The sequence below is a fragment of the Haematobia irritans genome, chromosome 1 (assembly GCF_050003625.1).
Source record: "Haematobia irritans isolate KBUSLIRL chromosome 1, ASM5000362v1, whole genome shotgun sequence".
NCBI lineage: Eukaryota > Metazoa > Arthropoda > Insecta > Diptera > Muscidae > Haematobia > Haematobia irritans.
This window is the reverse complement of record NC_134397.1, coordinates 96,583,876-96,609,683: the sequence shown is the minus strand read 5'-3', so window position 1 is coordinate 96,609,683 and position 25,808 is coordinate 96,583,876. Positions and strand designations below refer to the sequence as shown.

The 25,808-nt window shown below is 31.7% G+C and overlaps 2 protein-coding genes across 3 annotated transcripts in view; both read right to left on the bottom strand.

The window, feature by feature from the left end:
- LOC142221454 (E3 ubiquitin-protein ligase RNF181 homolog) overlaps nucleotides 1–22,796 on the bottom strand; it is a 112,294-nt gene extending 89,498 nt beyond the window's left edge. Inside the window, exons 1-2 of one of the 2 annotated variants that reach the window (XM_075291209.1) lie at nucleotides 22,656–22,752; nucleotides 16,354–16,397 (exon numbers count right to left, since the gene is read on the bottom strand). The gene's annotated coding sequence lies outside the window, so the exon portion shown is untranslated. Of the gene's footprint in view, nucleotides 1–16,353; nucleotides 16,398–22,655 lie in introns of both variants that reach the window. The other variant, XM_075291211.1, reaches the window with a different exon arrangement.
- fray (oxidative stress responsive kinase frayed) overlaps nucleotides 1–22,796 on the bottom strand; it is a 74,785-nt gene extending 51,989 nt beyond the window's left edge. The window contains exons 1-2 of the transcript XR_012718040.1: nucleotides 22,656–22,796; nucleotides 16,354–16,397 (exon numbers count right to left, since the gene is read on the bottom strand). The gene's annotated coding sequence lies outside the window, so the exon portion shown is untranslated. The remainder of the gene's footprint in view (nucleotides 1–16,353; nucleotides 16,398–22,655) is intronic.
- Nucleotides 22,797–25,808: the final 3,012 nt, after the last annotated feature.

The following is a 25,808-nucleotide window of genomic DNA, read 5'->3' as shown; positions in this document are numbered from 1 at the left end:
TTTGAAAAAATACGGTCCAATGATTCCACCAGCGTACAAACCACACCAAACAGTGCATTTTTCGGGATGCATGGGCAGTTCTTGAACGGCTTCTGGTTGCTCTTCACTCCAAATGCGGCAATTTTGCTTATTTACGTAGCCATTCAACCAGAAATGAGCCTCATCGCTGAACAAAATTTGTCGATAAACACATTTCGAACCGAACACTGATTTTGGTAATAAAATTCAATGATTTGCAAGCGTTGCTCGTTAGTAAGTCTATTCATGATGAAATGTCAAAGCATACTGAGCATCTTTCTCTTTGACACCATGTCTGAAATCCCACGTGATCTGTCAAATACTAATGCATGAAAATCCTAACCTCAAAAGAATCACCCTTTATTTTATAATTGTCAGTTATTTACATCCGAAAATCAATAAATTGAAAATATACCTTCAAACAAAACGAAATGATTAGGAACCACAAAAAATATTCGAGCACAGGTAAATGTGATTTTTTTTTCAACTAGTACGAAGAAACAATTGCAAAAATCAAACTGATCTTTGATTGCTTCATTTTCAGACAGCCACCATATACTCAGCTTGATTTAGTTATTCGTATGTTGTTAGATAGAGAAAAAAGCTACCGTACCACATTTGCTGCACTTACTCTACTGTTCTTCCAAACAAATTTCCTTACAGCGAAAAGCAAATGGTAAACGATGGTTTTAAGTTTAAAATTTCGTTTGGGAGGAACGAATTATTTTGTTTTTTGCGTACGCAAAATACTAATATAGCTGATGTTATGTAACCATCATCATTTCTTCCCAATGTGCTTACCGGAGCACAATGACTTCGTTCGACCATTACTAAGTTTGTACGCGAGCAATTTGGGGAATGTGACTTAGATTCGTGATCAGATTGCAAACCGTACTAAAGCTGATTGGATTCGCTACTTCGATGTTATTGTTTTTGTTTTAATGAGAAGTGTCATCATCGAGACGCTCTGGCGCCTTTGAAAATACCCATGCACTCATTTTTCGTATAATCATAATTATTCCTATTGCTTGAATGGCAAACATGTGATCTTATTATTAGCACGATTGGTGCCAGGAGGGCAACCCTAGTTACTAAGGTTTGAACATTTTAAAGTGATATTGTGGCAACGCTGAACACGGTATCATCCTGGGCATCTCATGAAAGTTTCACAGCCCTAAAAATGAAATATTTGGATGACAGTGTAAAAATAGGATTTTTTTATATCCACAATGTCCACATATTAAAACACTTTGCAATCAACATATACCCAACAAAAACTTATTGGATATTTTGAATAATTTGTACTTAGGTTGTAATAAGACGGAAATCGTAAACTTCATTAAAAAAAAAAACAGCCTTTACACTTCAATATAACTTTAAAAACACAGTACTTATCTAATTCACATTTCTTTTTTAATTCCTAACAAGCTTAAGACCATAACAGGTTGGCTGATAAGTCCCCGGTCTAACAAAGAAAAACACATTTTTTTTGTCAAAAATCGTTTTTATTATTCAACATAGTTCCCTTCAAGAGCGATACAACGATTATAACGACCTTCCAATTTTTTGATACCATTTTGGTAGTACTCCTTCGGTTTTGCCTCAAACTAGGCCTCAGTTTCGGCGATCACCTCTTCATTGCAGCCACATTTTTTCCCTGCGAGCATCCTTTTGAGGTCTGAGAACAAGAAAAAGTCGCTGGAGGCCAGATCTGGAGAATACGGTGGGTGGGGAAGCAATTCGAAGCCCAACCCATGAATTTTTGCCATAGTTCTCACTGACTTGCGTTGTCTTGGTGGAACAACACTTTTTTCTTCTTCATATGGGGCCGTTTTGCCGCGATTTCGACCTTCAAACGCTCCAATAACGCCATATATAGTCACTGTTGATGGTTTTTCCCTTCTCAAGATAATCGATAATAATTATTCCATGCGCATCCCAAAAAACAGAGGCCATTACTTTACCAGCGGACTTTTGAGTCTTTCCACGCTTCGGAGACGGTTCACCGGTCGCTGTCCACTCAGCCGTCTGCCGATTGGACTCAGGAGTGTAGTGATGCAGCCATGTTTCATACATTGTCACATATCGACGGAAAAACTCGGGTGTATTACGAAAAGTTGCAAACACCGCTCAGAATCATCAACACGTTGTTGTTTTTGGTCAAATGTGAGCTCGCGCGGCACCCATTTTGCACAGAGCTTCCACATATCCAAATATTGATGAACGATATGACCAACACGTTCCTTTGATATCTTTAAGGCCTCTGCTATCTCGATCAACTTCATTTTACGGTCATTCAAAATCATTTTGTGGATTTTTTTGATGTTTTCGTCGGTAACCACCTCTTTCGGGCGTCCACTGCGTTCACCGTGTTCATTTCACCACGCTTGAATTTTGCATACCAATCAATTATTGTTGATTTCCCTGGGGAAGAGAGCGGAAACTCATTATCAAGCCAAGTTTTTGCTTCCACCGTATTTTTTCCCTTCAGAAAACAGTATTTTATCAAAACACGAAATTCTTTTTTTCCATTTTTTTCACAATAACAAAAGTTGCTTCACAAAAGACGCTCTATCTCACAAACTAATTGACTTACAGACGTCAAATTTTGACACGAATCATTTGAAGGTTGGTACTATATAAAAGTAATATGCATTTAATACTAGCACCGCCATCTATGTGTCAGACCGGGGACTTATAAGCCAACCTGTTAGCAGTCAAAGCTTACAATTATATTTATATTTTATTGAAAATAACTAATCTAAATTTTTTAAAATTAACCAAAATCTTTCTTCCTGGTGTGCAATGCCGAATAGCCTTTTGAAACATTGTGAAAATATTGGAATACACCTAGTCCTCGCTTTGCGTTGTTTCGAAGATGCGTCGCTGCTGAATTAGTACTTGTTTTCACTTTGCGTCGTTAGATTTTCAAAGTTGCGTTGTTTGGTTTTTTATACATATTTTTCGCAAAAGTGGCAATCCTTTTGTTTTCATCTGCGTCATGCTATCAAACTCGGGATTTCCCCTTCTTTTTAAAAAACGACTCATTTTTAATACATACACACTTTGTTTTGCTTATTTTAGTTCATTTCATTTTTTTTACTCTCAATGAAAGTGTTATTTTAGCGTTTCAATAATACATTTTTATAAAGTTTTCGGGTTGATAGAAAAAGGTAAATAATTTTTAAATTAAATCATTGAGAGAGCTATATTTTTGTTTTTTTTTTTTTATTCTATATCCAAGTGTAAATTTAGCTAAATGGGTGGAAAGGGCGCTGCTGGTAAAATTAATAAAAATAAAAAAAATCTATCAGCTTGGAGACAAAACTAGATATTTTGCGTCGATTTGATAAAGGATAGAAGGCTGTAGATATAGCAAATGCTGTTGGTATAGCTGCAACAACTGTCAGAATCATTAGAGATCGCGATGGAGATAAAATAAGAGATGCTGCAAAATCTGCGACGCCATTAGATGCCAAAACGATGTCCCGATCAAGGAGTGCTTTGATTAATGGTGTCTTGCATGAATGGTGTTTGGCGCAAAAGGAGGAGAGTGATATAAATGAACTGCTATTCTCGCACAACCAAGAATTGTCTAAAGAAGAACTGTTGCAACTGGAACTTCAATTTGCTAATGACGAAGATGGCAGTGATTGTTCAACAAACATCTGCAAAGAACAAAATTTGACATGCAAACAAATTTCCAAAGCGATGTGCTTGATTGATGAAGCTATGGAAATTTTTATAAAAAACGATCCTGACAGCGGAAGGAGTCTTAAAGTGCCCCAGGCGGTAGCCTCTGATATCAATTGCTACAATGAAATGTATTTTACATTGAAAAAGAAAGCAGTTCAGAAAACATTGGACAAATTTTTTTGTGAAAGAGAACCGATGTACAGCCACTATCACCTCATCAGACAGCGTTTAATTTTTATTTTGTTTTTGGTTATTAATTGAATTTTTTATTTTGTTTTAATTGAACTTATATTATTTTTGTTTTTCTAATGAATTAAATAAAAGTTTACATTTTGTTTTGTTTCTTAATTACTTTGTTCAATTTTTTTTTTTTTGAAAGAGTAGTACTTTCGTAATCCTGGAACCTATCTCCAATCTTTGCATGGTTTACCATAGAAACTCATAATTCACTTTGCGTCGTGTTTTTTTTTTTTTTTTGGAACGTATCTGCGACGTAAAGCGAGGTCTAGGTGTATATGAAAAATTACATTATTTATGTTTATTTTCTAACCAAAAGTTGTATGTGGCACATCGTTTGTAAGAAATGGAGCAACAGGCATTTGCAACTAAAGTTTTTTATTTTCTTTAACCCTTAAATGCACAATGTATCTTTTAAGATACAACCAGAAAAAATTCTTACGTCTCAAAATTTTGACCTAATTCTATTGATTTCAATCAAGCTTGTTTGAAATTTGTACTTCTGAGTAATCGGCAATCAAATTAAAAATCAAGTTTTGACCAAAAAAGTAAAAAAAACTACAAATTGGAAGTTAAATTATATTTAACAGAGATGAAAGTACACTGACAAAACAGTGAACCCACCAGGAAGAAACATTTTGGTTAATTTTAGAAAATTTATATTTTTTTTAGAAAATTTTAACTAATCAATATTACAAACGTATATGTCATAAAAATTTCACAAAAATAAGTAAATATTTTTTGACAATTAAAGCAAATTTATTAGACATAATTAATTTTTTCCCTTTTTGAAGAAAATTTTGTAGTTTGAAGGAAAATATTGGAGTGGAAAATTGCAAGAATATCTTTAGTGTCATACGAAGTTCCAGATGGGTGAATTTGCAGAAAAATTTACAAATTTAAAGAAATAATCAACTATTTTGTGAGAAGTACGAATTTAGTAAATCTTTATGCTTCATTTTTGTATAATTTTTTCCGTTTTTTAGTTCATTTAACTAAAGTAAGCAAAAAATTATTAAAGGAAACTTTCCCCAAACCTAATAATTCCATATAAAGTTAACTTGGCTTTAGTGAAATAGAGGGTTCACTTTTTTTTTAAGTGTAATGTTGGTTAAAAAGCTGTGTTGTGTAAACATATCTCTTTTCTCAATTCTCTACTAAAATCAAATTGTTTATTTGTAAATAAAACTCAGTTTAATTCGCACCGTATTTTTTAAGATACACGGACGAAAAAGACTGTTTTTCATATGTTAGGGTGTAGGTTAGGTTAGGTTAGGTGGCAGCACGATGTATCAGGCTCACTTAGACTATTCAGTCCATTGTGATACCACATTGGTGAAATTAGGGTGTTAGGGTGTAAAAATTATATGTTTGGAGCTCAAATTTTTTAACACAATATTTTTAAATGCAAGCTTATAATGTTCATAAACTAGCATAATATGTTTGGGACATATATGTTAATATGTTAGAACATATTATGTTTGGGACATAAAATGTTTGTAAATATAATATGCTTAGATACAAACATATATTAATTTAGAAATAGTCTATAAACAAGCATATAATGTTCATAAACTAGCATAATAAGTTTGGGACATATATGTTAATATGTTAGAACATATAATGTTTGGGATATAAAATGTTTTGTAAATATAATATGCTTAGATACAAACATATATTAATTTAGAAATAGTCTATAAACATATATGTGTTTAGAAAGATAGACCTAGAGTATGCTGCAAGTTAAATAATGGAAGTAACCAATTGGCGCCTTAAAAATATATCCACACAAAGAAAATTTCATTAATTTTTTTTCTACCAGTGTATACTCTAAGGTGCTTCAATCAAAATGTGTTTGGGGTATATGTTACAGAAGCGATTTGTTTTGAGGGTGTGCAATCACTATTTATACACTGTTAGAAAAATATGTTTTTCATATGTTCCGATATAAACAAAATGTGTTTCGGGCACAATTTTAAAACACAATATATTTAAGTGCAAACATGTAATGTTCCTAAAGTAACACTAAATGTTTGGGACATCTATATTAATATGTTAGAATATATTATGTTTGGGGCATGAATGTTTCATAAAAATCATATGTGTGAATGCAAACATATATACATTTACAAATTTCAACTAAACATACATATGTTGTGATATTTTATTCAAAGCGACAGAGAGAGTATAGAGAAAGAAATAGAGATGGAAACCGGAAGAGTTGACAAAAGATAACATAACACAGCGAAAGAATCAAAAGAGAACAATTTCTGTGAAACCGCTTGTATGTTGTTGCGGAAAACTGTTTTATGATAAGGCCAAAAATTTGATATGCTTAAGTCTAAATATTATTTAATTTGAATAAAGAGAATAGACATTCGGAACCAGGAGAATAGACATTTGAAAAACAAACAGCATATGTTTTCGCCTTGAGAGTAAAATTTAAAAAAATTATAAAAGTGAATAATTTCTTCAACATTATTTGTATTACAGAAAAAGGTGCCAAGAACTAAAATATTTCGTGAAAGTGAAAATTACGAGTATGTTAGGCAATGAGCACAATCGTCTTTGGGAAAAATTCTTCCAAGCATATGATATTTTTGGGCTCAAAATGCTTCCAAACATATAATATGTTCACATAAAACAAACATATTAATGTTTCGGCAGTATCCAATAATATATGTGCTTCCTGCAAAATATGTTTGGAACATATGTTAAAGAAGCGATTTTTTTTGAGGGTGTACCCTAAACCACATAGTGGTCAGGGTATAATAAGTTTGATCGGCCAAAAAATGTGCCTACCAGAAATATTGATTTTAGACCCCATAAAATATATACCGATCGACTCAGAATCACCTCCTGAGTCGATCTAGCGCTTGGTGTCCGTCCGTCTGTCCATGTATTTGTTGCTCACAGGATTCCGGTCGCAATTATTAACCGATTTTGATGAAATTTGGTACAGAGAGTTTTTTGGGCACAAGGACGAACGCTATTGAATTTGGAAGAAATCGGATCAAATTTAGATATAGCTCCCATATATATGTATCGCCCGATTTCGACAAATGGGGTAACGTTGCGCGTTTTTTCAAACGGATCGTCACCAAATTTGGCAAAAGGTAATCTTTTCCATCGCCCTTCAAGTCTGCATAATTTCATCCAAATCGGTTCAGATTTAGATATAGCTCTCATATATATGTATCGCCCGATTTTCCCAAATTTGGACACAAAACCTTCATTTATCAACAGATCTTACTCAAAGTTGGCTAAATATAATCTTTTATAGCACTATGTGCAAAAAATCATCGAAATCGGTTCAGATTTAGCTATAGCTCCCATATATATGTACCGCACGATTTTTCTAAATTTGGCCATAAAACCCTTATTTATCAACCGATCTTACCCAAATTTGGCTAAATGTAGTCCTCTATAGCACTAACTATATGTGCAAAAAATCATCGAAATCGGTTCAGATTTAGATATAGCTCCCATATATGTATCACCCGATTTTGAAAAATTCGCCCCTAATAACCTTATGTTTGACCATACAGGCCTCATTTCTTAACTGATCTTACTCAAATCTTGCACAAGGTAACCTTTTGTGGTATTAATCAAACCCGCAAAATATTATGCAAATTGGTTCAGATTTAGATATAGCTTCCATATATATGCATCGCTCGATTTTCCCAAATTTGGCCATAGTACTCTTATTTATTAACCAATGTTACTCAAATTTCAAATTTTGATGTACTAGTCGATCGTACTTATACGTACTTGTAGCTCTTACATAAGAATATTGCTCGATTTTTACAAATTTGTATTTATTACTCACACTAATTTAACGATTTTCTCTTTTTTAATAATATTAGTGGCATACTAACTCCGTAGGCGCAATATCAACACAGCCAGTGTTGCTAGAAGTAGGGGAAATTTCATATATGTAGGGGTTTTCTAATATTTAGCGTCTTGTAGGGACGTAGGGCCACAATGTAGGACATTTTCACTCAACACAATTTGTAATAATTTTTACATTTTGGTGGCTCTAGAGGAGGAAATTAGAAGCCGGCAAGGCTTGATCTTTAACAATGTGTGGCAAACTTTATTCCTGTAGATAATTTTGTCAACATTTTATTTCTATAGAACATTTTGTCAAAATTGTATTTCTACAGAAATTTTTTTCAAAATATTATTTCTATAAAAAATTTTCTCAAAATTTTATTACTGTGGAATTTTTTCTCAAAATTTTATTTCTATAGAATTTATTGTCAACATTTTATTTCTATAGAAAAATTTCTCACAAAAATTTGTTTATAGAAACTTTTTCCAAAATTTTACTTCTATAGAGATTTAACAAAAAGATTACTAATTTGGGTAGAATTCTACCAACTGTGGCAACCGTGGTGGTAATACAAATTTATATTCTAAGTTATATACGTTGCATATTCATGTTTTAAGATAATAAAGTACTTAGAACCATTTTTGTTTTGTAAATTTTTTTAAATTTAACGAAAAAAAATATAGTAGGGAAAATTGTTTGAGAATGTATGGGAAAGTAGGGAGCTTGTTTTGTCCTTGTAGGGTAAACCGAACATTTTCCGTGGCAACATTGACTATCAGCTATAGTCAGATTGACACAAAGCACCCATAGACATGTACCCCTTAATTTTCTTAAATATGCAACTGCGGTTTATCTCCCAGACCTATATGTTACCCCACAAATGCTTATGATTACTAATTCTGTAATGGTGGTTTAGGGTATGATATAGTCGGCCCCGCCCGACTTTCTACTTTACTTACTTGTTTTTCAACTGTTTTTTTTTGGAAAATATATGGTTTGTAGATGTTCTTTATTTACCATTTTACATATTATATCCCAGCAAAAAAAAAAAAAAAACATTGGAAGTTCTCTTAAAGACACGACTTTAAAAGCACTTCCAAAAATGTCCTCCCAAAGATGTTCTTTATTAGAACAACTCAGGAAGTTCTTTTAATTAAATTTTTTATACTTCGTTTTTTCCATAATTTTAATGGGTAATATAAACTTTTCTTGTTGAAATAGGATGAAAACAGAGTAAAAATTAATAAAATGACACAAATTAATCAAATTTTGTCGAAAAAAATGCTAAATCTATATATACACGCACAGAAAAAAGATGTTTGGACATGGTTGCCGCATCCATTTAATGCTTATTTAGAGTATGTAATTGTCGCGAAAACCATGTATTTTGTCTTTGTAAAAATAATTTTCGAGCGGAGAAAAATATATGTTGGCAATAAGCATTTAAATGGTTCTCAAATGCCGCAAACATGTTCTATTATTTAAATGATAGAATTTGACACCATTATATGGTCAGGAAAATCATGTACCTGACCATTCAATTTTTTTTTTACTTTTTTGCAGAGAAAAAAGTATTTTTATAGTTTACGTATAGACATGTCTACAACCATTACATGGCCATAAAGACCATGTACATTGTTTTCGTGACCATTTATTTTTTTAATTTTTTTTTGCAGCGACAAGAATTTTATAAAAACATTGAGCAGGTACACACGATTTTCATTTTGCGCGTCAGTCGTGTGTTGATTGTTTCTTGGAATGGACGTAGAATACGGAATTATTGTGTTTTGTGTTAATTTATTTATTCAGAAATGGCACGTGGTTTTATGTGAATACAAAAAAGGGAAGTGTAATTGAAAAGAATGTACCTGGTTTTTGTTCTGCTGCATTTTGATATATAGTATAATTTATTTTTATTTGCAGTCACATGATGTCTGCGTTTGTACATTTGATGGGCACGAAGTAAATATGGAATGATTACTTATTGTTGAAATTGAACCAAACTAGAGTGTGTAAAAATATGTGATGTTTGCTTGCACGACATTATAAATACAAATAAACAATGAATTAGTTTATAAATAAATAAAAACAAATAAATAAAGTTGATTTTGTGTTTTCTTTTCTCAAATGGCGTCCTTTTTTCGACGACGAAAAAAGTTTTTCATAAAAATCAAAACATTTTAGGTTGTGACCATGTTCTTTTAACTAGAAGAAAAACATTTTTGACGAATAACATAACATTTTGGATCGTGACCATTGTCTTTTAATGGAAACAAATTTCTTTTTATCAATATAATAACATTTTAGACAAGGACAATGGTATTTTTCTTAGAACCATGTTCACTGAGCCAACATGGTTGCAGGTTAAAACGTCGCCGTAAAAATAGCTGCTATCATATTATTTTGCTCTTCGAATATGATTGTGACAATCATGTTTCTTCTCTGCGTGTATATGCCAAACGTTTTTAGGACAAGCGTTAGAATGCATTAAAAATCATAAAAATTATTTATTTGACAAAATATCACACTTTTTTTAATTCACATCCAAAACACAGAATTCGGATCACATCTTAAGAAGTGATACAAATTCAATGCAAAGGCTGGTGAAATGATGAACATCCGCCCTATGACTAGCCCATGTTAAATCGCTTCTGCGCCAAATTTGCACCACTTCCGGATCTAAATAGAACATTTTCACTACATTTTTGGCGACGCTTTTTTCTGAGATATTTTTATTTTTTATATTTATAAAAGCTGCATGGACTAGAAAGTGATTACAAAGGAGATGATCTATGGTTTTATGCCCATATGTAAAATAATTTATTGACAGTTTATCGAAGAAATTGATATGGTAAAAGTAGGCTTCAAGTTTTCTTTAACGTTTTTGCATATGGGGGTTATTCTCCATCCGAACAAAAGGTAACATTAAAAAATGTATATATAGAATCGAATATTTCCTTCTACATTGTTTGTATTACAGCAGAGAAAGTGGGAGACCTAATCAAATCATGTGTTTGAAAAAAAATGTGGTAAAATGTAATTAGCCAAAAAATTAAAAAAAAAATAATCTTGAGGGGGTACGGTGCTATGTCCAATTTTCACCAAAACTAAAAGTGCAAAATATACACGAAGACAATATTTTAAAAAATCTTTTCAGAACATGAATGAAAAAGTTCGAAGGAACTCAGGTAAAAAAGTTTGAAATATTAACGAAATTTGTCATTAAAATTGAGTCAACGAAACCGTTTCATAAATTTTTTAAATTACAATACATTTTTCAAATTACAACAGATTTTAAATATGTAACTTAAGGAAAAGAAGACTTGCAGTTCTTTTGAAAATATTAAAAAGGGTCAATAATAAAATGCATTAAACATCAATGCCAAATACATTGATTCCTTCTACAAAATAAAAATGTTGAATTATTCTATTATTCATTGTACAACATATGCGATGAATGAAAGAATGCATATGTATTTAAATGTTATTTTGTTTGAAACCTAGGTAGGGTAATAAATATAATTCATAAGGGAATAAACACTGCCTTTGCTATGGCACAACAATTGTGTGTAGGTACCAACATAAAAGTTTGCGAACAGTTAAGTGGCTGGTTTATTTTTAAATCGCTGTCGAATTGACAGAAGTACGAGTTACTAAAAATAGATTTTTTATTAATATCAATGGGAACGTGCAAATGCATAAATTACACGTACAGTATCGCACAATAACATTGAATCACTCACTCTGTATTTCGAAAATGTACAAAAAATAATTACATGAGAAAGTTTCCTTGACTTTGAGAAAGTTTCCTTGACTTTAACAATTTTTTGCGTACGTAACAAAATGAAGCATAAAGATTTTCTTAATTCGTATCTCCCGCAAAATAGTTCGAAATTTCTTAAAATTTGTAAATGCACCCTTGAAATCTGAAATTCGTATGAAGCTAAAGACATATCTGCAATTTTCAAGTACATTTATTCTTCACACTAAAATTTTTTGAATAAAAAATATCTTGATTTTGTCAATTTTTTCTCAGCGTCGCCAAAAAAGTAGTGAAAACGTACTTTTTGGATCTAGGAGTGGTGCAAAATTGGCGCAGAAGCGATGAATTTAACATGGGCTTGTCATGGATGTCCACCATTTCAACAGCTGTTGCACTGAATTTGCATCACTTTTTAAGGTGTGGTCCGACTTCAATGTTTTGGATGTGAATTATAAAATTGTGTGATATGTTGCCAAATAAATAATTTTTATAATTTTTTATGATTTTTAATGCATTCTAACGCTTGTCTAAAACGTTTGACCTAAAATATTTTAAAAAATTCGAAATTTTTTTAGAATTGATTTAGAATTTTTTTTCACCAAAATTTAAATAATTTGTACCATTTTATTAATTCTTACTCTCTTTTTAACCTATTTGAAACAAAATAATTTAAAATTTCTTATTAAAAATATGAAAAGCGAGTTTTGAAAAAATTGAATCAAAAGAACTCCGGTGTAGTTAAAATAAAGAACATCTTTGGGAGAACATTTTTAGAAGTGCTTTTAATGCTGTGCCTTTAGAAGAACTTCCATTTTTTTTTGCTGGGCGATGCTTGTACACGCAAAGAAAAACAAAAAACATTTGGAAAACGTGTACCGAAAACGTTTTTTTTTAGTTTTTTAAATTTCTTCGAAAATTTTAAACTTTTATCACAAAATTTTTATTTTTCAATAAAAAATATATTCTTAAATCAACAACACAGTCCATTTCGTTTATATGAATAAGATACATTTTCAGTTTCACAGTAAAAATTTAATCACCCTTATTCCTGAAGTCGCTCTCGCCGTCGCTTTTTGTCGTCTGTCGCTTTTAAGTCGTCTCGTCATTCATTTGGTATTCGTGCGAAGTGGCGACGGCGACGACGACGATTACTTTTTGTACCAATTACAATACTCGGTAATAAAAGGCCGATATCACTAGAAAACAATCAGCTGATGTGCAAAAAAAGAATTTTATTTTTTTTCGGTTTAAAATATTTTTATATCTGACGCAATTCTAAGTCGGAAAATTAAGAAAAAATATTTAATTTGACGCGGAAAAAATGTGGATATATATTCAAGGACAGTTAAAGCTTCCAAAACTACAAAAATGACGACGACGCTGAGATCAATGGCACAAGGATCATCGTGAAAGAAAACAATCAGCTGATGTGAAAAACTGAATTTTAATTATTTGCGTTTAAAGTGCTGTTTGTTTGTAATCCAATGTTGACTTGGAAAATCAAAATAAATTATAAATTTGACTCGGAAAATGATTTAGATATCTACATTAGGACAATAACAACATCCGGCATATACAATTGGAACGACGTTGACATTATGTGTCCAAGGATCACTCAAATTTCCACACAATTGTTACCTAAGTTTGGTGCTAAATAAAATACATTGGCCTTGAAGGGTTTCTATTAAAAATAAATGGAATTGAAAATCAACACGTTTACTTTAATTGTACAGTGTTCTTTTCTGTGATTTCAATGATGACAATAACTGCTATATATACTGATTTTTCCCATTTTTTTGTAATTGTTGAAGATTTGTCACTTTTTCCTCTTACCAATTTCCATTTTTTACATTTATTTTTCAATTGTTCTTTATTAATCGAACTCAAAGCTTCTTCAAAAATTAAACACTAAACTCGTCGCTGGTAAATTTAAAGGCGGCAAAAAGCGACGATGTTGGCGACAAAAAGCGACACCAGGAAACCCGATTTTCTTCGATAGCAGAATATATCGACGAACGGAATACCAATTAGTGCTGACTGACAAAAAGCGAAGGCGAGGGCGACTTCAGGAATAAGGGTGAATATGTAGTATTGTGTAATGTTGAACACCTTTTCGGAATCTTTCGAACATATCTGGAATATATGTTAAAATACCAGGGATCGAGCCGGCGAACCTTGGCATGCAAGGCGGACATACCAACCATTGCTCCACGGTGCCCAACTAAATGTATGTTTCTGTTACGTAAAATTTGTTTAATCGGCTCGTGTGCGCCGAAAATTATGCTATATAAATATAACAGACTGTTTGATTTGCTTGTGCGTTGGTGGCTATAGCGATAATTGTCTGCTTATGACAATGATTGCTACGTAGCCCAGTGAATAGTGTTTTGGCTTACAAATTGCATGGTCCGCGGTTCGATTCTCCGTCCAGGCGAAAGGTAAAATTTTAAAAATTTATAAAATCGAATAATTTCTTCTACATTGTTTGTATTACAGAAAAAGGTACTAAGCACTAAAAAACCTCGTGAAGTGAGGGAAAATACAATTAGCGAGAAAAGATTGTTTTTTGAGTTAGTCTTCATGAAATTGTTTTTACATCTTGGAAAATAATAAACGTTTATCACAAAAATTATATACTTTTCTTCAAAATAAACTTCCTTGCAGCGAAAAGAAAATGAGAAACGATTGTCGCTAATCTTTTTTTATTTACGGATAAAAGAAAATTTCGTTTGTCTAAAAATTTGTTTGGGAGGAAAGATTTTTTTGCGTATAATACGTTTTAATTAAAAATTTCTAAAATTAACAAAATTAGTCAAAAATTAAACAAAACATTCCTTTCTGGTGGGTTCATTTTACACTACACTGAAATAAGAGGTTTCTTTTCTCAGGAACGAAATTTTAGACAAACAAAATTTTCTTTTATCCGTAAATAAAAAAGATTAGCGACAAATGTTAAATCACTGGTCAAAAAGTCAGATAAATTTGGTTAAGAAGAAAATACATCATAAGAAAAAAAAATAAATCCATAAAAAGTGATATTAAAATTACTTAAAATATGTGTAATTGACTTTTTAATAAAAAAAAAACCCAAATTATGATATTTTTATCTACATTATCTTTTTATGTACATTGTTTATCTTTCAGACCAAACAAAGTTTGATGGGGAAAATCTGACATATGGTACACATATGGCCTCTAAATCTACAACTTTAAAGTGTGTATTAGGTTCGAGATTAGCCGCTGATTCCTTGTAAATTTAAACTTTAAACTTGAAAGGGGTTGCTCTGGCGTAAAAAGAAAACTTCTTTATGCTAACTTTAACGGAGTAAAGTTGAAGCAACTTATGTTAATTTTAACGGAGTGTCAGTAACACTTTGAACGGCAAGTGTATTATAAATTGACAGCAAGAGTATTATAAATGTAGGTCTACATAAGGATTACAAAATGTAAAAGAGATAACTTTGTTCTGTGTGGATTCCAAATCATATGGTAGATGCATTTATAATATTGTCCAATACTGTATACCCAGCACATTTACTGACGCCATTACACGATTATGTCTATTATGTTAAACAGCAACTTGTTGAGGAAAAAAATCTGAATTGTCATCAATTTATCCCACCAATTTACACCCACAATTGCTGCGTTATATTTGTCAATGAATTTTGGAATATTTTTTTGTGAAATTGTTCTTTGATAGTAAATAATATAATGTGAGGCCGTGGCATATTATTCAATAACAAAGAAATTTATTCGAAAATGTTGGAAGACAATACAAATCAATAATCCTTGAAAAAGTAAAATTTGGTTAAATTGAGACTTCAGCTGGTATAGGCTACTTTAAGGCCCCAAACAGCTAATATCTTTCGTTATGATTTAAATTTTCATAAATTTTTAATGCTCTCCTCTATTTTAATACTTTTTCTTGGTCGGAAAATGTCGAATAAATCATAGCCCTATTCGTTTAAGTCTAATGTTTTTTCATTCGTGTATTAAAACCGATGTTTTGTGGAAAGGGCCAAAATTATGTTTTTTTTTTCATTTTTGAGTGATTTTCGAATTAAAACAAATTTCGCTAATTTTTTGTTTACATTTCCTTGATTCATGAATAGTTTTTCATATTTGCAGCTATTACCTTCGTTTTGTTTATTTTCCCTTGCATATTCACAGTCGATTCTTCGGCTAATTGAAATAATTTCAATACTGAATATTTTAATTGAAAATGCAAGCGAACGAATGATGACAAGACAATTTTCAAAAATAATAAGCTGATAGCTAGTGCTTCAAGGTTTATTATAGCTTTTTTTTGTTTAATTGTAAAAATAATAAATAAATAAAAAAAAATAAATGATTTTATTTGCATTTTTTGAAAACTAAAAAGTAGGAAGTCCATAATGTTATAGACTTCCTGGTGCAAATTGATAATGTCCACTCTGTCTTCTACAGTATTTTAACATTGAGGTGAACGTTAAATAACTCTTTTTTTATTTCCAAAAACAAAAAACATCCTGAATCAAATGGAAAGACTTTCCAGATTTAACCATTCCTCATTATTGGTTGTAAGATTCAAACCCTCATTCCCATAGGGGGTTTCATATTAACCTATGCATTATGTGCTGCTTATTAGCCCAATGATCTGGAAAACGCATTGGCAAAAATAATTTTAAACTTCTAGAATGAATGAAGTGTGAAGAAGGGTATAATACCGCCAGGTACAACCGAATTCCCACTTTACTACTTGTTTTGTTTTACTATGTTATTTTACTTGCGACAATTATAAAATTGTGAAAAGGTTTAATCTTACCTTTACTTGCGATTCGACGTGCTGTTAATTTATAAGATTATTTCCTAGAAGGGAAGAAAAATTTAGTATTATTTAATATTTTGATAAAATTTCTAAACAATTTTTGCAAAAACATATGTACAAAGAAAGACGTGTCTTTAATTATGTCTTTAATTATCTCCTCGAAAAAGTGTTAACTTTTAGGATTTGTCCTCGGAGGAAGAACACTAATATATATAACACTAATATATATAATACTAATACTATATTTACACAATCGGTAAAATAAATAACTATAATTTTAATTTCTTGTTGCTTATGGGGTCAAATTTTAAAACAATTTCTTTGTGATGCACACCTTCTCATATGAGTTGTTCTCTTTCACAGAATAAATTGTGTACAATGAAATTATAATATTGAATTTTGGATAATTTGAAAGCAAAACAAACTTTTGCATTAATAAGTACATATTTCCAATCTTTAACATATTGTGCTGTAGTGTAAAATTATCCAGCAAACTTTTTGGGAAACTATTTCGAATTGTTTAATTAGTATAACAGATACGGTTGCCACACGCGTTCAAAATAATCTACCAACATTTTTAAAATATTCTATCAAAAATGTACCAAATTAAAAAAAATCGTTTGATTACATTTTGGAGATTAGTAAGGGATAAATTTTGCTTTACAGTAGATACGAGTCAGAAAACTCCAAAAAAATCCTTATATGAGGTTTTAAACCCACCACCATAGGATAGTGATGGGGGTATAATAATTTTGGGGGTCCGTTTGTAACACCTCGAAATATCAGTTTCCGACTATATATAGTATATATATTCTTGATCGGGGAGAAATTCATATCTACCCTGAACCAAATGTTCGGTCTACGATGTCTCAAGCCATAGATGATTTAAAAGACAATATAATAGGATCGTCCGAACTTTTCATTCTTTGTGATGTCAACATCTGCAGAAAAGGAGCCAGTAGCTTGACTGAATGACAACTACTAACGAAGGGATTTAACTCCCTCCTCACTCAAAATAAAAATAAAAGATGGAACCCCAACCAGCAAAATGTTAAATGAAATAAATTTCAATATTAATATAAATAATAAAAATACAGTATTTTGCAAAAATATATGAGTATATATAAAAAAATCGAGAATTTTTCAATAATAACAAACTCAATGTTAATAGAATTTCTCTGCATTTCCATGGTGGTGGATATTTAAGCTTCGGCCGGGCCGAACTTAACTCTGTTCTTACTTGTTTTCTTATAGAGAATTATTGTTTATAGGGAAACGTTTCTTTTAAGCATCCATATTGATATAACAAAATTCTTGTATGAATCTATTTTATAAAACTTCGACTTTGAAAAATTCGTTTTGTAATTTTCAAATAATTTTATTTGAAAAAAACAGAAAAATTAATAACTTTATTCTGCCATGGAATAAATATGATGAAATAAGTTTTAAAAATCAAGTTACGTAGTTATTTTCGTTAGTTATTCTGTTGCTCATGCAAGTAGTTCGGAAATTCCTTAGAAGAATTTCAAATATTTTTTGTTTTGCTTTGACCAATTAAATTTTTCTTATAGGAGTTACATTGTCATCTAGTGTGATTGCAAAATTGTTATTTTATCAGATTTTCATAAACGTTTTTCTTATATGAAACCATTTTCTACCAAAGGAACACCAAAAAGACATGTTGTTTATAAAACATTTTTTTATGGTACAATGGTGAATTTCTCTCTTATCAATGAGTGCAGCAGGATCTCATTTTTATCGCGGAACAGCGTTTCACATTGCAGTGAAACCGCTGAGACAAACTTTGGAACACTCAGAAATTTCAACTTCATTACTCTGAGGGGAAAATCCACCACTGAAAATTTTTTTGGTGTTTGGTCGAAACTGGGATTGAATCCACGTCCCTTTGTATCAATGCACTACGGTGGAGCAATATAAGTTATTACAGTCAAAGATTATAGATTTGAGAAAGATAAGAAATTGGCTTGCGTCGTACCAAATGTTGCATTTACCAGATTAGTTTAATACATGTTTGTAATCTTTTAGTAGTTTTTCGTTTTTATTTTTTAAATGAAAAATTTAATTTTCTTAATGGAACAATGTTAAATTTTAGGCAACAAAAAAAAAATACATTTTCCCCTTTATGGAAATTTATTTCGTGCACTTAATTTCTTTTTATTTGCATTTTAATGCTATGTCAATACTTGTCGTATACGCGTTTGGTTCTAGTATTAAACTAATCTGGTAAATGGTTCGATCTCCTCAGTAGCTATTTTCCTATCTTCCTACAATTTATAATCTTTGATTACAGCAACTTATGGAGCAATATAAGATACTACGGATATAAGCATATCGCATTTAAGAAAAAAAAACATAAAAAAATGTTTTAGAAACAACATGTCTTTTTGGTGCTCCTTTGGTAGAAAATGGTTTCATATAAGAAAAACGTTTATAAAAATCTGATAAAATAACAACTTTGCAATCACGCCGGGTGGTGGATTCAATCCCAGTTTCGACCAAACACCAAAAAAATTTTAGTGGTGAATTTTTTCCTCACAGTAATGAAGTTGAAATTTCTGAGTGTTCCAAAGTTTGTCGAGATTACAGTTTCAATAAAAACGGAATAGTCTATCCCCCATTTTCTCTTTAATGGAAAGTTCATACTAAAATTGGTTGGGAGTTAAATAGCATATCGATGTATTCGTTAGAAGAAAATTAATTCTTGCGATTTCGTTCAAGACAAATAAAGATGTAAGCTTTGGTACTTTTCATTTCGTTTTGTTCTCTTAGTATCTCAATTTCGATTTCTTTATAGAACACAATGTTGAGAGGCCACATGAGATATTATATGGTGTGTTATCTGATAGGGATGTAAAAGTCTAAGCTAGATTTTTTAATAAAATCAGCTACAAATTGACTAATCGACCTCCCAACCTCCCATAAGTGGTCACTCAAAGACGCCAACATTTTGTTCACATTTGGAAGATATCCACTTATGAGAGGTTCATGTTAATATAGAAAAGTTCTCACACTTTAAATTGGTAAATTTTAAGATATAATTTTAAATTTCAACTTAAGATGTAGACATCAGATATTTTAAAATGCCCATCCTTACGCACACCTGTGTTCATAGCTATATATAGTATTTTGTGTCAGAAATTTTTACATGTAGCAATTCGTGCACATATTGCTTTATTTCACACACTTACGGTACCGCGAACACCCACTAAGTGCTTAGTATTCCGGCAGAGGTCAACTAAATTCTTACAGTAATAGCAATATAACCGAATGTAATTGATGCGAAACTAAGTAAGAAAATGTTCAAATGCCTTATACAGTATAATAAAACTGCAATTAAGGCTGAACATTGCCGTCGTATGAAAATACTTTGGCGACATTTTCCAACTGGTACCTACGAAAAACAATATGTAATATAAAAGTTATGCTCACCTAAATGCAAATATTTAATATCAAAGAGTGTGTGGGGTATGTTGTCCTACTAAAGCCCAGTATCATATTGAATTCATTATAAAGATTTTATGTCAATTTTGAAAACATAACTTTAAATAATTATAAAACATATCGATTCCTTTTTTGGAATCATTTGTACCTTATAGAGTATATAAGTTAAATTTCCTATTTATTCCATCCGATGACAATTTAAATATTAATTTGTTCTCTATAACAAAGTAGTATTTCCTAAAATGTAAATTCTTGTTTCAACAAAGGAAAGCATGGTTGCTTCGCATTGTTACTGGTGATGAAAAGTGGATCCACTACGACAATCGAAAAAACTTATATGGATAATTTCTCAACTATTTGAGAAAATCTTACATAATTAATTTCCACCTCCAATTCATTTGCATAGAATGGTTAAGAAATTAGTTTTTACAATATAAACGGAAGGTAAACTCATTCATTAAAATATCACTTTGTACCGAGAAAAAAAGATGCATATCCAATGATGGAAATCGTCGGTGTAGGTTTGCCACGAACTATCAGTTCTGGCTATGTATCCTAGACAAGGGATTTAAAAGTGTTCTGCTTTTCAGCCGATCATCGTTGATTTCTGCGTGTTTGAGCCCACACAAAATTTTTTTTTAACATCTAGTATCGGAAAAATGTGCTGAAGATGGTTCGTATTGGTCCGTTTTTAACGTAGTTAGGTTAGGTGGCAGCCCGATGTATCAGGCTCACTTAGACTATTCAGTCCATTCAGTCCACAGTGGTGAACTTCTCTCTTATCACTGAGTGCTGTCCGATTCCATGTTAAGCTCAATGACAAGGGACCTCCTTTTTATAGCCGAGTCCGAACGGCGTTCCACATAGCAGTGAAACCACTTAGAGAAGCTTTGAAACCCTCAGAAATGTCACTAGCATTACTGCGGTGGGATAATCCACCGCTGAAAAACTTTTTAGTGTTCGGTCGTAGCAGAAATCGAACCCACGACCTTGTGTATGCAAGGCGGACATGCAAACCATTGCACCACGGTGGTGGTGGTTTTTCACGTAGCTTGGACATATTTTCCGTACCAGATAAGCATATTTCGGCATTGGCTTGTTCCAATTAATTTTTTACTTATTTAGGGGGCAAAGGCCACATATCAATAATAGTGGATGTAAACAAGTGGGGATAGTGTACTCAGATGCACAAGAGAAAATACAAGTAACACCTAAGGCAAACAAGAGGCAGCCGAAATTAATACAAGCCTTTATGGCGTTTTCAAAACGAAAACAGGAACTTCTCCATGATTGTTGTTGCTGTTGTAACATTTTATTGTGATTTCATCCATTTTTAGGATATACGCTTGGTACTTCAGCTTGTAGCCAGATCTCCATGATTATTTTCCTTTAATATTTCTTTTCAAAACAAACATTTTTATTGAATTCACCCTTTGCACGCATTTTATCAAAAGTTGCTAAGAAAACAACATATTGGGGATAGAAGGCATTTTAAATAGAAAGTGAGGTAAAAAATGTTACGGAAAAGCCTAGTAATCGAGATATCTACACCTGAAAAACGGTATTTTCGGGGGCTTTTTGTTAATTCTGGCAGCTATTTTTCATGAAATGAATTAAATTTTTGCGGTTTTTGTAAAAAAAAAGTAAAGAGAAAATATTAAGTAAAAAATTGACGGAAGTGTGCAGTTTTCGAGATATTGAGCCTTGAAAATTGACTTGTACTAAAGTAGGTTTAAGCCAATTTCGCCATGATTTTGTCCTTTAATATTTGCACGCTTCCTTTTTATTTCAAATTAGGTTTGACCTTCACAGTGATGTCGCCACTTTGGAATCCATTGATTAGACACACAGGTGTGAAATTTAATAACATGCCAGACACGATGACATGGACGCTCATGTTAAATCCATTCTATTATTTTTGAAAAAGCAAATTTGGTGATTTGGAACACTGTGCTTCTATATGCCCATTCGTTAGTTAGCTGCCGAGCAAACATATGACGAGATAACGCCGGTAAAATGCAGCCGACTCTATTATCTGGGCAAATTTTCGTAAATCAGCTGATTTTATAAATGACGTCCAACACATTAGGATATACACAGAATCTCTAACGAAAAGGCCAATTTAACAATATTTTGCTTTTTCTTAAACGAGTAATAATAACGTGAGTAGGTAATAGCGGAAAAACAAAGTGTTATTGGTTAATTCGCCAGAACGATATACATTGACTGCAGGAATTAGTTTCAATTCCATTGTGTTCCACACGGCTTTAGTGATGACAAACACATGCCGGCACTAATTTGTTGTTGCTTTTTCTTTGGTTTTTTTCTTTCGCAAAAATTACGAAGACCTTTAAAAGACCAGCAAACTAAAAGCAGATGTCTACGAGGTTGTATTTGAGGGTATAAAAACACTGATTGCACACAATATAGTATTTTCTTCTCCATAACACCCGAACAATACAAATTGAATAAATTGGTTGGAATAACACACAGCCGAGTAACATGGGTGTTCCCAAACTGCCCATCCGGAGAACAGCAAAGGTTGTCTAAGTTCAAATGCCCATAAATTCCAATACAAATGCATTTAGAAAACGTAGGAATTGCAGATTGGAAAAAATCGATCAAGGTTTGATATCAGGAAACCAAAGCACACACACACTCATAGGTTTTTACGCAAGCAAGATATCACGGAACTTACTTCCGCTAAAACTTCGAACGAAATATTAAATTGCAGATAAATACACGGCGATAACAAAACCAGATATGGAGATGAGTCGCATTTTTTTCATGTGATTCCCATGTCATACAGCGGACGACACTCGTTTCCGTGGACTTACTCTGATTTGTTGTGTTGCAACGATTTGTTGAAGTTTTCACCAATCTTGTGCTGACCACAAATTATTTTTCACAATTATGATTTATATGATAAATAATTGCACTCACGACGAAGACGTTCGATTTTTTAATTTACAAACGACAACAACACAATGAACAATACCGATGAAATACTTGTTTCTACTATACATTTCTTGATATCGATATGTCGTTCGATAACTCCAGTATCGATTGCTATCGATACCATTTAAATATGGCATCCCTGAATATTGGACTATTAGACATTTTTAAATTTACAGTGTTACCATAGTCTTCGCAAAAATTTTTCGAATTGATAGCGCTTCTACTCGAAATTGCACATTTTTATACATCTACGACAATAGATATCCAAAAAAAAATATGTATAAAGGCCGGTACTATATGGGGTTTTCGAGTTTAAAATCACTTTATTACCGCAGTTACATAATTAAAATAATTAAAAATATAAATAAAAACTAACATATTCCTGCTGAATCTTGACAAAAATTGAGTGGAAAGGGCTGTAAGAATCAACTGCGTAAAATTATGTAAAACAGTAATCTCTAAAATAAAGTGAAACTCGAACAGCGTTGCCACAATGAATTTTTATTTTGCACCAATATTTTTCCAAAATTGGACCAAAATTCGTAGCAGCGGACCATTTTCCAAATTAAATTATTATCATTTAAAAGTTAACACTTTTTCCAAAATTTTACTACTTTTTTATAAAAAAAAATTTGTCAAAATTGTATTTCATCATTGTTGTCGTTTTTTTGATTTCAGCTTAAAACCATACATTGACTAAACTACAAGTGTAGCTTAACCAACAGAGGAAAAGAATCATCTTGCAGTCTATAGGGCTTTGCCCAAATAAATTTGACAAACATTCTTTTCCTCTGTTGGTTAAGCTACACTTGTAGTTTAGTCAATGTATGGTTTTAAGCTGAAATAAAAAAACAACAACAACAATGATTAAAGAACAAAAACCAACAAAAACAAAACAAAACGAATGAAAAAATTTATTTCTATAGAAAATGTTGTAAAAATTTTATTTAAATAGAAAATTTTGTCAAAATTTTATTTCTGTACAAAACTTTGTTAAAATTTTGTTTCTATAGAAATGTTTGTCAAAATTTAATTTCTACAGAAAATTTTGTTCGAATTTTATGTCTATAGAAAATTTTGAAAAATTACAGATTTTACGAAAATAGACTAAAATCAACCAAATTCCATGTGGTCCGACCATCGGACCAAATTTAAAAATTAATAATTTTTTGGACCAATTTTGGTCCGATCGGACCAAAATGGCGACCCTGAACTCGAATATAATACCGCCCGCCAACATTTTTTGAATTTAACGGAACTTCTGAGAATCTTCACCACATCGAATAGAGTCGTATACGATATTCAAAACTCGTTTGACAAGCGCCGTCACAATTTTTATAATTCTCGGTATTCGGGATTTCAAAATATAGAATAGAAAATATAGAATCCCGGGATTTTTTTCGGGATCGCGAAATTTTTGCGATTCTTTAAATATTTGAAGTAATAACAATCTACAGCGCCAAAAAATGTTGTACACTCTGAACACCGGACACCTCCCAAAAGTGGACAGTTTTTTGGGAACTCGTGCTATATTAACACATTAGGTTTTTGTCCGATTTACGAGTAGTGTTTGACGCTACGGTAATTTAAAATAAAATTTTAGAACAGAGATTTTGTAAATTTGCGTCCCTCCGTTAAAGCCGTAAGTCTTTCAAGTAAGGTTAAAGTAAAGAAGAACATTTTTTGATTTAAATTAACTGAAATATTGAACCTTTAGATTTAAGATAAATACCAGCAAAAAATTGTAAGTTCTTCTAAATGCACAACTATAAAATTTCTTTCAAAAATGTCATCCCAAATATGTTCTTTATTTTAACTACAAATTAAATTCTTTTAGTTCAAATTTTATAACTCGCTTTTTTCATACTGTTACGTTTTATATTGAGGCGTATTTAATTACTCGATAATTAAAATACAGTTCTTTTCAAATAACGACAATCTACAATTTATTTGTTTAACTGATTGGTTTCACTTATTTGCTCTACGATGTGTACTGTATAAACCTTAGCTTACGACTGACTTGACTGCTCTCTCCGCTAGGGGCTTATACACCGACATATGACGATTTCGAATATTCTCGCTAATTGGCCTACAATCTTCTAGATTAATCTACTGCCTGGTAGATGTCGCACGGGCGACATCGCACATATATATCGACTTATGTTCATTGTCTAGAACTTTCTATGGGGCGTTATTGTACAGGTGATATGACACACATACTTTTAGGCTTATTCTCATCTTGGCTAGTGCATTCTACCATCTGGTAGATGTCGTGCAGGCATAAGGGATGATGGTCATATTACCGATAATTATAACAGTAAAACAAAAGGTGTTTTACAATGAACGATTGGAAAACTAAGAACACAAAAGATGTTTAGGAAAGTACTAGAAAATAAAGAAATGACTCTAACAAGTTATGACGTAATTTTATCGTTACAATTTGAAATTTAAATTAACGGAAACTAATTTAAATAAACTTAAATCTAGAAATATCAAATTCGTAACAATAGTTTTAATGGTTAATTTTAAACGTTTTTTCTTCAAATAGATTAAAACAGAGTAAGAATTAATGAAATGGTACAAATTATTCGAATTTTGTCGAAAAAAAATCTAAATCCATTCTAAAAAATTTCGAATTTTTGTAAATATTTGGGGTCAAAAGTTTCAGACAAGCGTTAAATGCATTAAAAATCATAAAATTTATTTATTTATTTTTACAATTATTAATCGAGCTTTATGGACAGATTTAGATTAAGGAACATGATTAATAGAGTCATTGAAAAGAAAACACCAGATACAAATCTATACACGCCTGGACTGTAGATGTTTCGATTCGGGCGAATGAATCTGTTTCGGTATCAGGCTAACATGAAATATAATAAGCAACGAAGAGCCCGTCGTAAAACTAGGAAAAACACTACTAATGTACGCGTTAGAATTGTTGTTGTCTCCTTGAAACCAGTTTCTGTAAGTAGTCACATGTTGTTGTTGTTGACTGTAGAAACAAAAAACATTGTTCGATTGTTCACCAC